The sequence below is a fragment of the Mobula hypostoma genome, chromosome 31 (assembly GCF_963921235.1).
Source record: "Mobula hypostoma chromosome 31, sMobHyp1.1, whole genome shotgun sequence".
Classification (NCBI taxonomy): domain Eukaryota; kingdom Metazoa; phylum Chordata; class Chondrichthyes; order Myliobatiformes; family Myliobatidae; genus Mobula; species Mobula hypostoma.
In genome coordinates, this window is record NC_086127.1 from 8,200,150 (window position 1) to 8,212,721 (window position 12,572).

General features: G+C 47.0%; 1 long non-coding RNA gene across 1 annotated transcript; it reads right to left on the minus strand.

The window, feature by feature from the left end:
- Nucleotides 1-880: 880 nt before the first annotated feature.
- On the minus strand, nucleotides 881-10,221 carry LOC134339981 (uncharacterized). The gene is made up of 3 exons (XR_010016469.1): nucleotides 10,153-10,221; nucleotides 9,533-9,648; nucleotides 881-1,334 (listed from the first exon to the last, which is right to left on the minus strand). It is a non-coding gene; the product is annotated as an uncharacterized LOC134339981 (long non-coding RNA).
- Between the last annotated feature and the right edge of the window lie 2,351 nt (nucleotides 10,222-12,572).

Sequence of the window (12,572 nt, forward strand, 5' to 3'; positions counted from 1 at the left end):
CTGTGATATCATTCTGGAGGAACAAATTGTATCATTTCTTAATGCATGCATTACTAAATGACAATAAAAGAGGACTGCGTGTCCTCATAATCTAATCTAAAAAAAAATTAGGGACAGTTAAGAAACTCAAAGTTAGACACATGGGTGATAGAACAGTGCAGGACTTGTAGGAGGGAAGGGTTAGATTGATCCTGGAGTAAGTTAAAGGGTTGGCAGATGGAGGGCTGAAGGGGCTGTACTTTGCTGTACTGTTCTATATTCTATATTCTTGTACGTGATGTAAAAATTGGTGGAGTTGTGGACAACAAAGATGTCCATCAGAGTATCCACCAGGATATGGATAATCTTGGGAATAAAAGGGGTATCGTATGAGGAGCATTTAATGGCTCTGGTCTCTCACTGGCTGGAGTTTAGAAGAATGAGGGGGGATCTAATCGAAACCAATCGAATATTGAAAGACCTAAATCGAGTGGAAATGGGGAGGATGTTTCTTATAGTCGGGGGTCTAGGACCAGAGGCCACAACCTCAGAACAGATAGATGTCCCTTTGGAACAGATACGAGGAGGATTTTGTTTACTGTATCCAGAGGGTGGTGAATCTGGGGAATTTATTGCTGCAGACGCCTGTGGAGAACAAGTCATTTGGTTTACTTAAAGTGGAGGTTGATAGTCTTGATAGGGAGAAGGCAGGAGAATGGGGATGAGAAGGATAATAAATCAGACATGATGGAATGGGAGAGCAGAATTGATGGGTCGAATGGCCTTCTGGTAACCTCAGACTACCCTCACTATCACCATTACCACCACTGTAATCTGTGCAGGTTGGTCTCCTTTATCAGCAAGTTATCCGGCAACACGTGCATGAATGTTGTATCTTTATTGTATTAATTTTAATAACTGATCAGTGTAGAAGTAAAATAGTGGTACATCCTCCAGTAACACAATATCATTGGATGCATAAGAAATACAGAAATAATCGAAGCCACATTACAGGAACACTAATGTGTCTTTCATTACTTGGATTAAAGCCATTATTACATTGAATTGAGAAATAATTCAAATCGGTAACTAACAGAAGAGTAACTTGTTTGTTAATAAGCTACAGAGATGACAGAAGAACAACTAGATACATGCTAATGCAGATATTTTACCAACATTTAGATTTCCTCGTGCCCCAGTCCACCCCTCACACACATCACCACCGTCCATCATCCTGTGATACGCTGGAAGACCACAATCTGACACCTTCCTCCTCACTTCCCTCCCTCATTGTCGTGTTTACTGTTGGACAGGACGTGCTTGCAGGGGAGCTGTTCGATCAGCATCTGACGCACCTGTGGACAGGGGTGTCAATGGTGAAGAGACACAGTTAGACCGCACTGTGTGGGGATCAGGACAGCAGAGGACCCCTCCCCTCATCACCTACAGAATCCATCACTTACCACCAGGAGATTCCCTTCTCCTTCACACCAAGAACTACATTCCGTAAACACCAGGAAAACTCCATTCCTTCCAAATCAGACAATTCCCATTCGTCTAAAATAACCATCCCCCCTCACCCCCACCCACAGGAATCATTTCCCCCACACCAGGGGAACCCTCTTCCTCACAAACATACAAATCGGTTTGTCTGGACAGTGTGGGAAATCGCCCCCACCCGCTCCCCCAACACGTCGAGTGGAATCCCGTTCACTCCCTCCCCAGCAGCCAGACCAGACGAGGGGAGCAGATTAATAAAAAGCTGTTTCTGGTTGACTCAGTTGCTACAACAAAAGGCATAAAAGTTCAACGTTCAAAGTAAATTTATTCTCAAAGTAGGTATATGTCACCGTATACAACCCTGAGATTCATTTTCTTGATGCAATTCAGAGTAAAACAGCAAACTACAATAGAATTATGAAAAACTACATACAGATAATGAATTGCAAATGACAATCTGCAAATAAACAATGTAAATAAATAATACTGAGACACGAGTTGTGAAGAGTCCTTGAAAATGAGTCCATTCGTTGTGGAATCAGTTCAGTGTTGAGGTGAGTGAAGTTATCCACACTGGTTCGGGACTCTGACGGTTGGAGGGTAATACCTGTTCCTGAACCTGGTGGTGTGTGACCTACACTCTGGTACCTCCTTTCCAATGGCAGCAGTGAGGAGAGGTAAGGGTCAGGCGGAGCAGCCACAGTGAAGTGGGCCAATGTAGTGCCATGAGGGGCTGAGTGAGTGGCCCAGGTGTTGGGAGTGAGGGCAGATCTTTAGATCAGCATCAGTGAGGAGGGACAGGTCAGGTTTTATTTTTGCCGCTGACCCTCAGTACCTGACGTGGTGGAGGCAAAGTGGTCGTCAGGGCAGTGGAGTGCTCCTCCTGCACGGGGTAAGAGTCAGGGAACCACACGGTCTTCCTGATGACTACAATGGCAAGAGGTGCACCCAGCTGCAGCTCCTGACAGACCAGGTCAAGGAAATGGAGATACTCGGCATCATCCGGGAAGCTGAGAACACCAGATGTGAGACGCTCACTGACCTGATCACACACACGGTGCAGGTTTCCGTGACCACTGGGAAAAGTAAAGGGAGACAGCAGTCAGTGCAGGGTTCCCCCGTGGCCATTCCCCTCACTGACAGATACACCTCTATGGATACTGTCGAGAGATGTTCTTGCAGGGACTGGCAGCAGCATTCGGGTCTCTGTCCCTGTGAAAGGCTCTGAGGCTCAGAGGGAAAGATTGCAGTCAGACAGGACAGGACAGATGGGAGACTCAGTGGTGAAGAGGGGAGCAGGCAGGAGATTCTGTGACCAGAGGAGAGATGCCGGAATGGTGTGTTGTCTCCCAGGTGTCAGGGTCAAGGATGTCTCTGAGCAGCTGAGGAATATTCTTGAAGGGTCAGACAACCATTAGCCACAATCATTTCGAGAGGATTAGATTATTAAATCAAGGATGTAATGCTGAGGCTTTGTAAGGGGATGGTCAGACAACACTTGGAGTATTGTGAGCAGTTTGGGCCCCTTATCTCAAAAAGGAAGTGCTGGGATTGGAAAAGGTCCAGAGGAAGTTTACGAGGACGATCTCAGGAATGGAAGGGTTAACGTACAAGGAACTTCTGATATTTCTGGGCTTGTACTCTCTGGAGTTTAAAAGAATGAGGGAGGTTCTCATTCAAACCTATCGAATATTGAAAAGCCGAGATATAGTAGATGTAGAGAGGATATTTCCTATAGTGGGGAAGTCTAAGACCGGAGAGCATAACCTCAGATACAAGGACGTCCCTTTTGAACAGAGAGGAGGAGCAATGTCTTTAGCCAGAGGGTGGTGAACCTGTGTAATTCATTGACACAGACGGCTGTGGAGGCTGGATCATTGGGTACATTTAAAGCAGTGATTGATAGGCTCTTGATTCGTAAGGTCATCACAGACTGCAGGGAGACGGTGGGAGAATGGGGTTGAGAGAGAGAATAAATCAGCCATGAGCAGACTCGATGGGCTGAATGGCTATTTCTGTTCCTATGTCTTACGGTGTTAGGCAAACAACCAGAGGTCATTGTACAAGCTGTTACCAATGACATACAGTTTGTGGAAGGAGAGATGAGATCCTGTGGAATGAGAATAGGGTGTTGGGTAAAGAGGAGGATCTCAAGGGCAATGATCTCTGGTTTACTCTGCCAGTGAGACAGAAATAGAAAGATACGTCAGATAAATTTGTGGCTCTGCAGCCTGTAGACTTGGTAGGGATTCAGGTTCCTGGATCTCTCCTCGGGCAGAGGGAAACTGTAAAAGAGAACGGGTTGTACTTGGACCAGAGAGAAACCAATATCCTTGCAGGGAAACTGACACAGGAGGTTTAAACTAGACTGGTGGGGTGGGTCTCTGAATAGGAGCTGGTCATGGGGTAAATGCCCAGAAATGGAAAAGCCTGTGAAAAGTGGTGGAGACAGCCTGGTCCATCACAGGAAAAGTCTTCCCATCTTCGAGCACATCGACAGGAAGCACTGCCACAAGAAAGCAGCATCCACCATCGAGGAACCCCACAATCCAGGCCAGGCCTTTTCTCACTTCTACCACCGGTAAGGAGTTACAGGCTGTGCTCTCTTGTCTTACACTCCCCACGATAGGAAACATCCTCTCCACATCCACTCTCTCTAGGCTTTTCAACATTTTATGATTCAATGAGATTCTCCGCTCATTCTTCTGTACTCCAGCAAGTACAGGTCCAGAGACATCAAACACGCCTCGAAGTGTTAACCCTTTCATTCCTGTTATCAATCTTGTGAACCTCTTCTGGGTTGTCTCCAACGGCAGCAGACCGTTTCCTAGATAAGGGGCCCAGAACTGTTTACAATACTCTAAGTGCAGTCTGATCAATGTCTCAGCATTACATCCTTGCTTTTGCATTCTTGTCCCCTTGAAATGAATTCTAACATTACATTTGCCTTCCTTACCACCGACTCAACTTGCAAGTGAACCTTTGGGGAATCCTGCATGAGGTCATTGATTTTTCAATTTCCTCCCCATTTAATAAATAGCCCATGCTTTTATTACTTCTGCCAATCTGCACGTCCGTGCCCTTCCCGACATTACATCCCATCGGTAACTTCTTTGCTCATTCACCTGATCTGTTCAACTCGTTCTGCAACAAAGAGGGCTCTGATAGGCTGAGGCTCTGCTCGGTGATAGAACGCAAAAAAAATCATATCTACAATTAAGAAACATTAAAAAATTAGTAGAAATACTGGAGTCATGATGAAGTCTGCTGGAGAGAGACATTCATACACATGCTGCCCTCCATAATTCAAAGAGATTGAAGGATAAGGTTGCAGGGTGACAAAACGTGACAAGAGCACTTGGAACTAAAAACTAATCCCTGCTGGGAGAAAACAGCACTTGTTCTTTCCGCACTGCTCTCCGGCAGTTTACGGACTAAGTCCAGCCGGAACATAACTCACAAGTGCTCTTGAAAGTCAGGTATTAACCCTACCTACCAACAACCAAGCATTGCCATCCTGGTCCCCTTCATGACAGCTTGTGAAGAAGCATGTGACTTCCCTCCCAGAGATGATAGGTGTTTGTGCACTCGACTCTTCAAGGCTTGGACCCCACCATCGCAGATGTTTCCAACCACAGCATCTGGAAGGATGTTCCAAATTCTGATAGCACAGTGAAGGAAGCTTCTATCCAGAGTGTAGGTTCTCGCATCAGGCATAGAAACAGCATGAGCAGGCATAGATAAACTTGATCGTGTGGTGCGCTGTCTCTCATAAGATGAAGGCAGCATGGCGCGAAGGTCTGCAGGGCTGTGGCTGGTGTGCATTTTGTATAGCACAGTAGCCACAGCAACCTGTCGTCTGTGGTGTAAGCTACTGATGGCTAGCTTCTCACGAGCTGTGGCTTCACCTACACTTATAATCCCGAGAGCCTTTCTTTGAATGGAATCAAGCTGGCTGAGGACACTCTGTGAAGCATTCATCCATGATAAGCAGGCATACTCCATGATACTTTGTACCTGGGCTTTGTAAACCGTGGCTCTGCCCTCTTTGTCTAGTTTGGATGCTACTTTCTGCAGTGCTCCAAGCATTTGTCCAGCCTTGTTTGAAATAGTGGAAAGGTGTTTATCCCACACCAACTTGCTGTCAATATTAACACCAAGGATTACTAGCTCCTTCTCTAAATCCAGCTTGCAGTTCCCAAAATACAGGTCGGGGTTAGATGGATTCCTCTTCCTGGACATCACCATCGCCTTGCACTTAGTAGGCTCAAAGGTGACACTCCAGTCGTCTGCCCAGGCTTTCATCCTGTCAAGATCCCTATTCAGGCCTGCTGCCACTGTATTACCCTCCCCTGCTCCAAATGGTGCAAATAGTGTGGAGTCATCAGCGTACAGGTATAGCTCGTTACTGCATGCATCAACCAAGTCGTCAATAAAGAAGGAAAACAGAAAAAGTATTGAACCCTGTGGTACAGATGCATTGATGGTTGAAGAATCAGATTGTGCCCCCAATGATTCTGCCTCTACCACCACCCCTGGCAGAGTATTTAATGCACCCACCATTCTCTGTGCAAATAAACTTACCTCTGACATCCTCCTATACTTTCCTCCTATCACCATTTCTGCCCTGAGAAAAGGTCTCTGATTGAATCGATATCCCTTATCATCTTGTACACCTGTAGAAAGTCACCTCTCTTCCTCCTTCACTCCAGAGAGGAAAGCCCCAGCTCGCTCAGACTACACTCAGATGACATGCTCTCCAGTCCAGGCAGAATCCTGGTACATCTTCTCTGCATCCTCTCGAAAGCTTCCACAACCTTCCTGCAATGAGGTGACCAGAACTGAATGAGGCAGGGTGAGTCACTAAATTGACAATCACGGAGTAGTATGGCTCCAGTGAGCATAATTATATTAGTTTTAAGATAGTGTTGAAAACATCGGCGGGAGGAGAGAGAGCAGCGCGCCGCGTGTGCGCAGCCCTCCGGTGAAAAATGATATTGTATCCGTTAAATAGGGGTCGTGGACAATTCTGATTTGATGGAGACGGACGTGAAAACACAGAGGAACATCTGGAGAAATTTCTGAAATGCTCATTCGCTGCTGTCATTACTGCACGGTCGGGAATCTTCTGGAGGGAAGGCCTCAAAATCCCTGGTTTTGCCTGCTATTGGTGACCGAGATTGAGGTCGAATCACTCGGACAGAGATGGCGCTCGGTACTCGGTGTCGGAGAGCTGATTCGGAGGCTCGACGTTTTCGGATTACTCAGAGACAGATTGTGGTCAGGCATGGCAGGGAGAGTTTTTCTTCCTTCTCCCGTCTGTGTGAGATGTGGGACATTTGAGAGACTTTGAACTTTACTGTGCTCATGGACTTCTTCATCAAGTTATAGTGTTGTTGCATTGTTGTAACTATATGTTATAATTATGTGGTTTTGTCAGTTTTTTCAGTCTGGTCTGTCCTGTGTTTTGTGATATCACACCGGAGGAAATATTGCATCATTTCTTAATGCATGCATTACTAAATGACAATAAAAGAGGACTGCGTGTCTTTATAATCTAATCTAAAAAAGAAAAGGGTGAGACTGTTTGAAGGGAAAGGAATGAACGGCAAGAGTAAGTTGTCGAGAGTCCAGGTGTAACATGTTCCCGTCAGGATGAAGGATAAACCTGGAACATGCAGGGAAATCCTGACTGATGGTGGATATTGGGCATAGGAGATCAAGGAAGACTGAGATAGATGTAGCAGTTAGAACTGAAGGAGTAAAAGAGAGGCAAGTGAGAAAGTAGGTCCCCGTATAGATCAACAGAGCCGCCTACATCTTGACCCACGGGAAATAGTTTGGATTATGAAGGAATATATAAAGAAAATCATGGCTGCCCTTAAGGAAAATCTTGCCTGACAAATCCATTGGAATTCCTTGAAGAAATAACAAGCCGGACAGTTAAAGGAGGGTTGGTTGATCTTGTGCACTTGGATTTTCAGAAGGCCTTTAACAAGGTGCCGCATGTGAAGCTACAAGCCCATGGTATTACAGGGAAAATTCTGGCATGGGTAAAGTATTGGCTGACTGGCAGGAGGCAAAGAGTGGAAATAAAGGGAGTCTTTTCTGCTTGGCTGCCGTTGACTAGTGGTGTTCCACAGGGGTCTGTGTTGGGACTATTGTTTCTATGTTATATGTCAATGACTTGGATGACGAAATTGATGGCTTTGTGGCCAAGTTTTTTCGACAATATGAAGATAGGTGGAGGGGCAAGTAGTTTTGAGTAAGTAGAGAGGCCAGAGAAGGACTTTGATTCGGAGAATGGGCACAGAAGAGGCAGATGGAATATAGTGTCCAGAACTGTATGGTCATGCACTCTGGTAGAAGAAATAAAACAATAGACTATTTTCATGGAGTGAAAATTCAAACATCTGAGGTGCAAAGGGACATGGGAGTCCTCGTGCAGGATTCCTTAAAGGTTAATCAGCAGAATACGTTGGTGGCGAGGAAGGCAAATGTGATGTTAGCATTCATTTCAAGAGGATTAAATTACAAAAGCAAGTATACACCCGTCCTGGCACAAACCCCCCACCACCCACCCTCACATCAACTAGCGGAATCATGTTCCCTTATGTACAAAATGGGATGTAAACTTTCTTTCAAAACTGGGGAAGCCCTTCACTTACCACCAGCCGAAAACTTTCCCCTCAACTATGGGAACCTCTTCAGCTCAAATGATGTTATCAATCAAGTAACGACCACTCCTGAACAGTTGATGCGACACTGGAACTGGTGCTGAGCAGATATGGTCAGTTCGTTGTAAATGCGCTGGGCCCCCACCACCCAAAACATGCTCTCTTCTCGCTGCTGCCATCAGGAAGAAGGTACAGAATCCTCAAGACTCACACCGCCAGGTTCAGGTACAGTTATTACCCCTCAAACATCAGGCTCATGAACCAAAGGGGATAACTTCACTCAACTTCACGTCATTGAAATGTTCCCACAACCAATGGACAAGAGAAAATCTGCAGTTGCTGGAAATCCGCGCAATATACACAAAATGCTAGAGGAACTCAGCAGGCCAGGCAGCATCTATGGAAAAAAGTACAGTTGACGTTTCGTCCACAACCAATGGACTTACTTTCAAGGACTCTTCTTGTCATGTTCATGATATTTATTGCTTATTTATTTATTTATTATTTCTTCTTTTTACATTTGCACAGTTCATTGTCTTTTGCACTGTGGTTGGACAACCCAGTTGGGCAGTCTTTCATTGATTCTGTTATGGTTATTTATCTACAGACTTACCGAGTATGCCCACAGGAAAATGAATCTCAGGGTCTGACAAAGGTGTACAGTACTTTGATCATAAACTTACTTCAAACTTTGAGCAAGGATAAATGGGGAAGGGTAAACTTTGTAAATGTGGAGCGGTGACAGGGAGTTGGGGGAGAATAATCCCACGAGTGAAAGGCTTAATTTATGAGGAGTGTTTGAGGTCTCTGGGCTGGAGTTCAGAAGATGGTGGCAAGGTGGATAAATCTCACTGATACTACCGGATATTGAAGGCCTGGATGGGGCAGATGTGTGAAGGGTTTTGATGTGAGTGAGGGACTCCCAGATCCAAGGGCACACCTCTCAGTAGAGGGACGTCTCTTTGAAATTGAGATGAGGAGGGATTTCTTGAGCCGAAGGCTGGTGAGTTTGTGGAATTTTTTGCCACAGTTGGTGGTGGAGGCCAAGTCACTTGGTGTATTTATGACAGAGATCGATAGCTTCTTCATCAATAAGAGGGTTAGGGTTAAGGAGAGAAAGCGTGAGAAAGGGGTTGAGAAAAAAACTCAGTGGGGAGACGTGATGTGCTCAAAGGCCTAATTCTGCTCTTATCTCTTCTTACGTTGGGTGGTGATGGAAAACAGAGGGTTGCTGGTGACTCAGGTGTTACAGTTTCTGGTTTGGGTCATTCACCGTTTATCGGGAAGGGATAGTCACTGCTCATTGAACAGGAATAACCAAAGCCAAATGAACCACAGTCTTCACCCTGGGAATAAATGTGGACGACATTTCTCACCTGACGGAGGTAGGTCTCTTGCTCCTGGGAGTTTCTCAGGTTGTTCTGCCCAAGGATCAACACTTGGGCACTGTTGATCATCTTCTCACACTCGTCCTTTGACGGGAGCCCCTTCACTGGAAGATTGAGAAAAGTCTTCAGTCAGACCTTTGCCGGAGCAGGTCCAGACGCAGCAAACCCCCAGTGTGAAGGGTGGTGGTGGGGGTGAGGCCGGTGAAACAGGCTGATCTACTCCAGAGGATGCAACATCATGACATCTGCACAAACCTCGGGTGAGGGAGAGGGGGTAGGGGATGAAGTGGAGTGGGGAGGAGCTGGGGTAAGCTGACTTTGACGGTGGGTGGACAGGGATGTAGACTGTCCGGGTCTAATGCTGAGTATCAGTGACCCTCGGAGATGAGATGTACAGACGGTCAGAGAGGGAAGGTGGAGTGGAGCGAGGTAGGTGTGGAATGAGGAGCTATACACACCAGTACACAAAGGTGGGTCTGAGAGATTTACACAAACTATGTGAAGGGTTTAAAGAGGCCTCTCCCAATGCTGTCACTGTATTTGCTCCTGAATACCAAATTGGACTGAAGACACCCCCACCCTCCCCACAATCAAACAAAACCTGATACCTGAGCATGTCTCTCCCTCTGGGCCAGAGGACGGCTTCTGGCTGGTCCCTTTGGAATTCGGTGGATCTGGAAAATAAAAATAAGAAATCAAAAGCGGTTGGTAGAGTGCAAATGTCAAATTCAGATGTCAAACTGGGACAGGAGGTGGGGGAGAGGGGTTAACTCAATCACCCTGACACACTCAGTCTCCCTCCATTCGGATGTCAGACTGGGACAGGAGGTGGGGGAGAGAGAGGGGTTAACTCAATCACCCTGACGCACTCAGTCTCCCTCCATTCGGATGTCAGACTGGGACAGGAGGTGGGGGAGAGAGAGGGGTTATCTCAATCACCCTGACACACTCAGTCTCCATCCATTCGGATGTCAGACTGGGACAGGAGGTGGGGGAGAGAGAGGGGTTATCTCAATCACCCTGACACACTCAGTCTCCATCCATTTGGATGTCAGACTGGGACAGGAGGTGGGGGAGAGAGAGGGGTTAACTCAATGACCCTGACACACTCAGTCTCCCTCCATTCGGATGTCAGACTGGGACAGGAGGTGGGGGAGAGGGGTTAACTCAATGACCCTGACACACTCAGTCTCCCTGCATTGACTCTCCCTCCTGAACATCAGTCACTGTCCTTAGCCCGAGTCAGAATGAAGTTTAGGGCTCGAACAGGAAGAGGAACACTCCCTTCGACAATCTCCTCCACTGACACCAGCTCAGGTGGAGGACAAACCCAGCCCAGGTTCTCCAGTCATTGCTCCCTGGGTTCCCACGAGTTGAAACCTCTAACTCCACAGTCCGCCTGGGCCATTCACACCTCCGTCTTCAGTCAACCCTCTTCTTTCATCTCACACCCCATCCCTCACTCTTTACCACCAATCCCTCCTATCCGAGACACCGAAATCTCTCCACTCAAATCTCTCTCACCCCACAGATAAAACTCTCACCATTCACTCCATCTTTCTTCTGTTAGACACTCCATCACTCCCTCTCCCAGACACCACCACACTGTCTCCTCAGTCTCTGTCTGCTATTCCCCCAGTACATCCCACTTTCCTTTATTACTCTGTCACACAACTGGGGTCCACCATCCCTCCACCTTCCCTCTCCATCCTGTCACAGTTCCTGCCTCTCCTCTCTCATTCCTCACCAGTCTCTTCTCTCTGATCTGTCAGTCTTCCTCTCTGACCTCTGTCAGAACATCCCTTTGACAGTTACTTCATCACTCTCTGCTCAATGATCCCTCCTCACTCTGTCCACAAGCCACAGTTCCTCACACCACCACCCCCCCACCTACAGTCCATCAAATCCAACCCCAACCCTGACGAAGGGTCTCAGCCTTGAAACGTCGACTGTTTACTCTTTCCCATAGATGCTGCCTGACCTGCTGTTCCTCCAGTATTTTGAGTGTATTGCCCCAATCCTGACCCTATTCATCACCCCATGATATAACATTTTCACAAAGACCCATCAAACCACCACCATTCTCTGATGCCCAAGTCCCTCAACACCCTCCAATGCCCAAACACTTCAAATACCACCCAATAACCTGATGTATCATAGCCCTGCCCAATCTCTACACAACGTCCCATATTCAGCAGGTGTCCAGTGAATTCCCACCCTCTATCTGGGCTACGATTCTCCAGACGTCTATTCTGATCCGCACACAATGACCAGTCTCCAATCCCTTAGCCACCTCATCCCAACTCCACACACCTGACCAGCCCAGTGTCAGCCAGTGATCCCCTGAACCCCACTGATCCGTGTCATGTTCCTTGCTGCCTTTCTTAAACAACAGAACAACATTCGCCACATTTCAGGCATCAGTGGAGAGGGATGAAACAAATATTCCCATAGTGTTTCCTTCAATGAGCCTCACCACTGATTCCTGATCTGCACTGTCCAGCTGTGGACCTGTGAATCCTCAGCATCACCATCTTCTTCCATCTCTTCCCCCCTTCTCATACCTTATTCTCCCTTCCAGTCTGCATTTCTCCGCCACTCAGCCGTCTTTCCCACCCACTTTGCCATACATTTTCCCCACTTCCATCTCTCCAGTAACCATTCTTCCACCCCTCCTCTCCCTCTCACATTCCCCTCTATTTCATTGTTCCACTCCCTCTTGCCCTCCCCTTCCTTCCCAACTATCCCTCTTTCCCTTCCAGTCACCATGGCTAATGACGAAGCAAAGACTCCACAAGGGCTTCTGATTATTTCTTCTCTACCCTCGTACAAAGTCCAAGCCTGGCCCCTGGGGATTTATCCAACTCAATATGCTGCTAGGCTGCAAATATCTTGACCTACTGGACCAGCCTCCAGACAAGGAGAACTGTACCATTTCCTGAGGCTGTGAACACTACTCTAATCAGAAGCAGGGTTTGAACTGTCCCCATCGTTCATGACCACTGTACCGCACATGTAACAAGTGAAC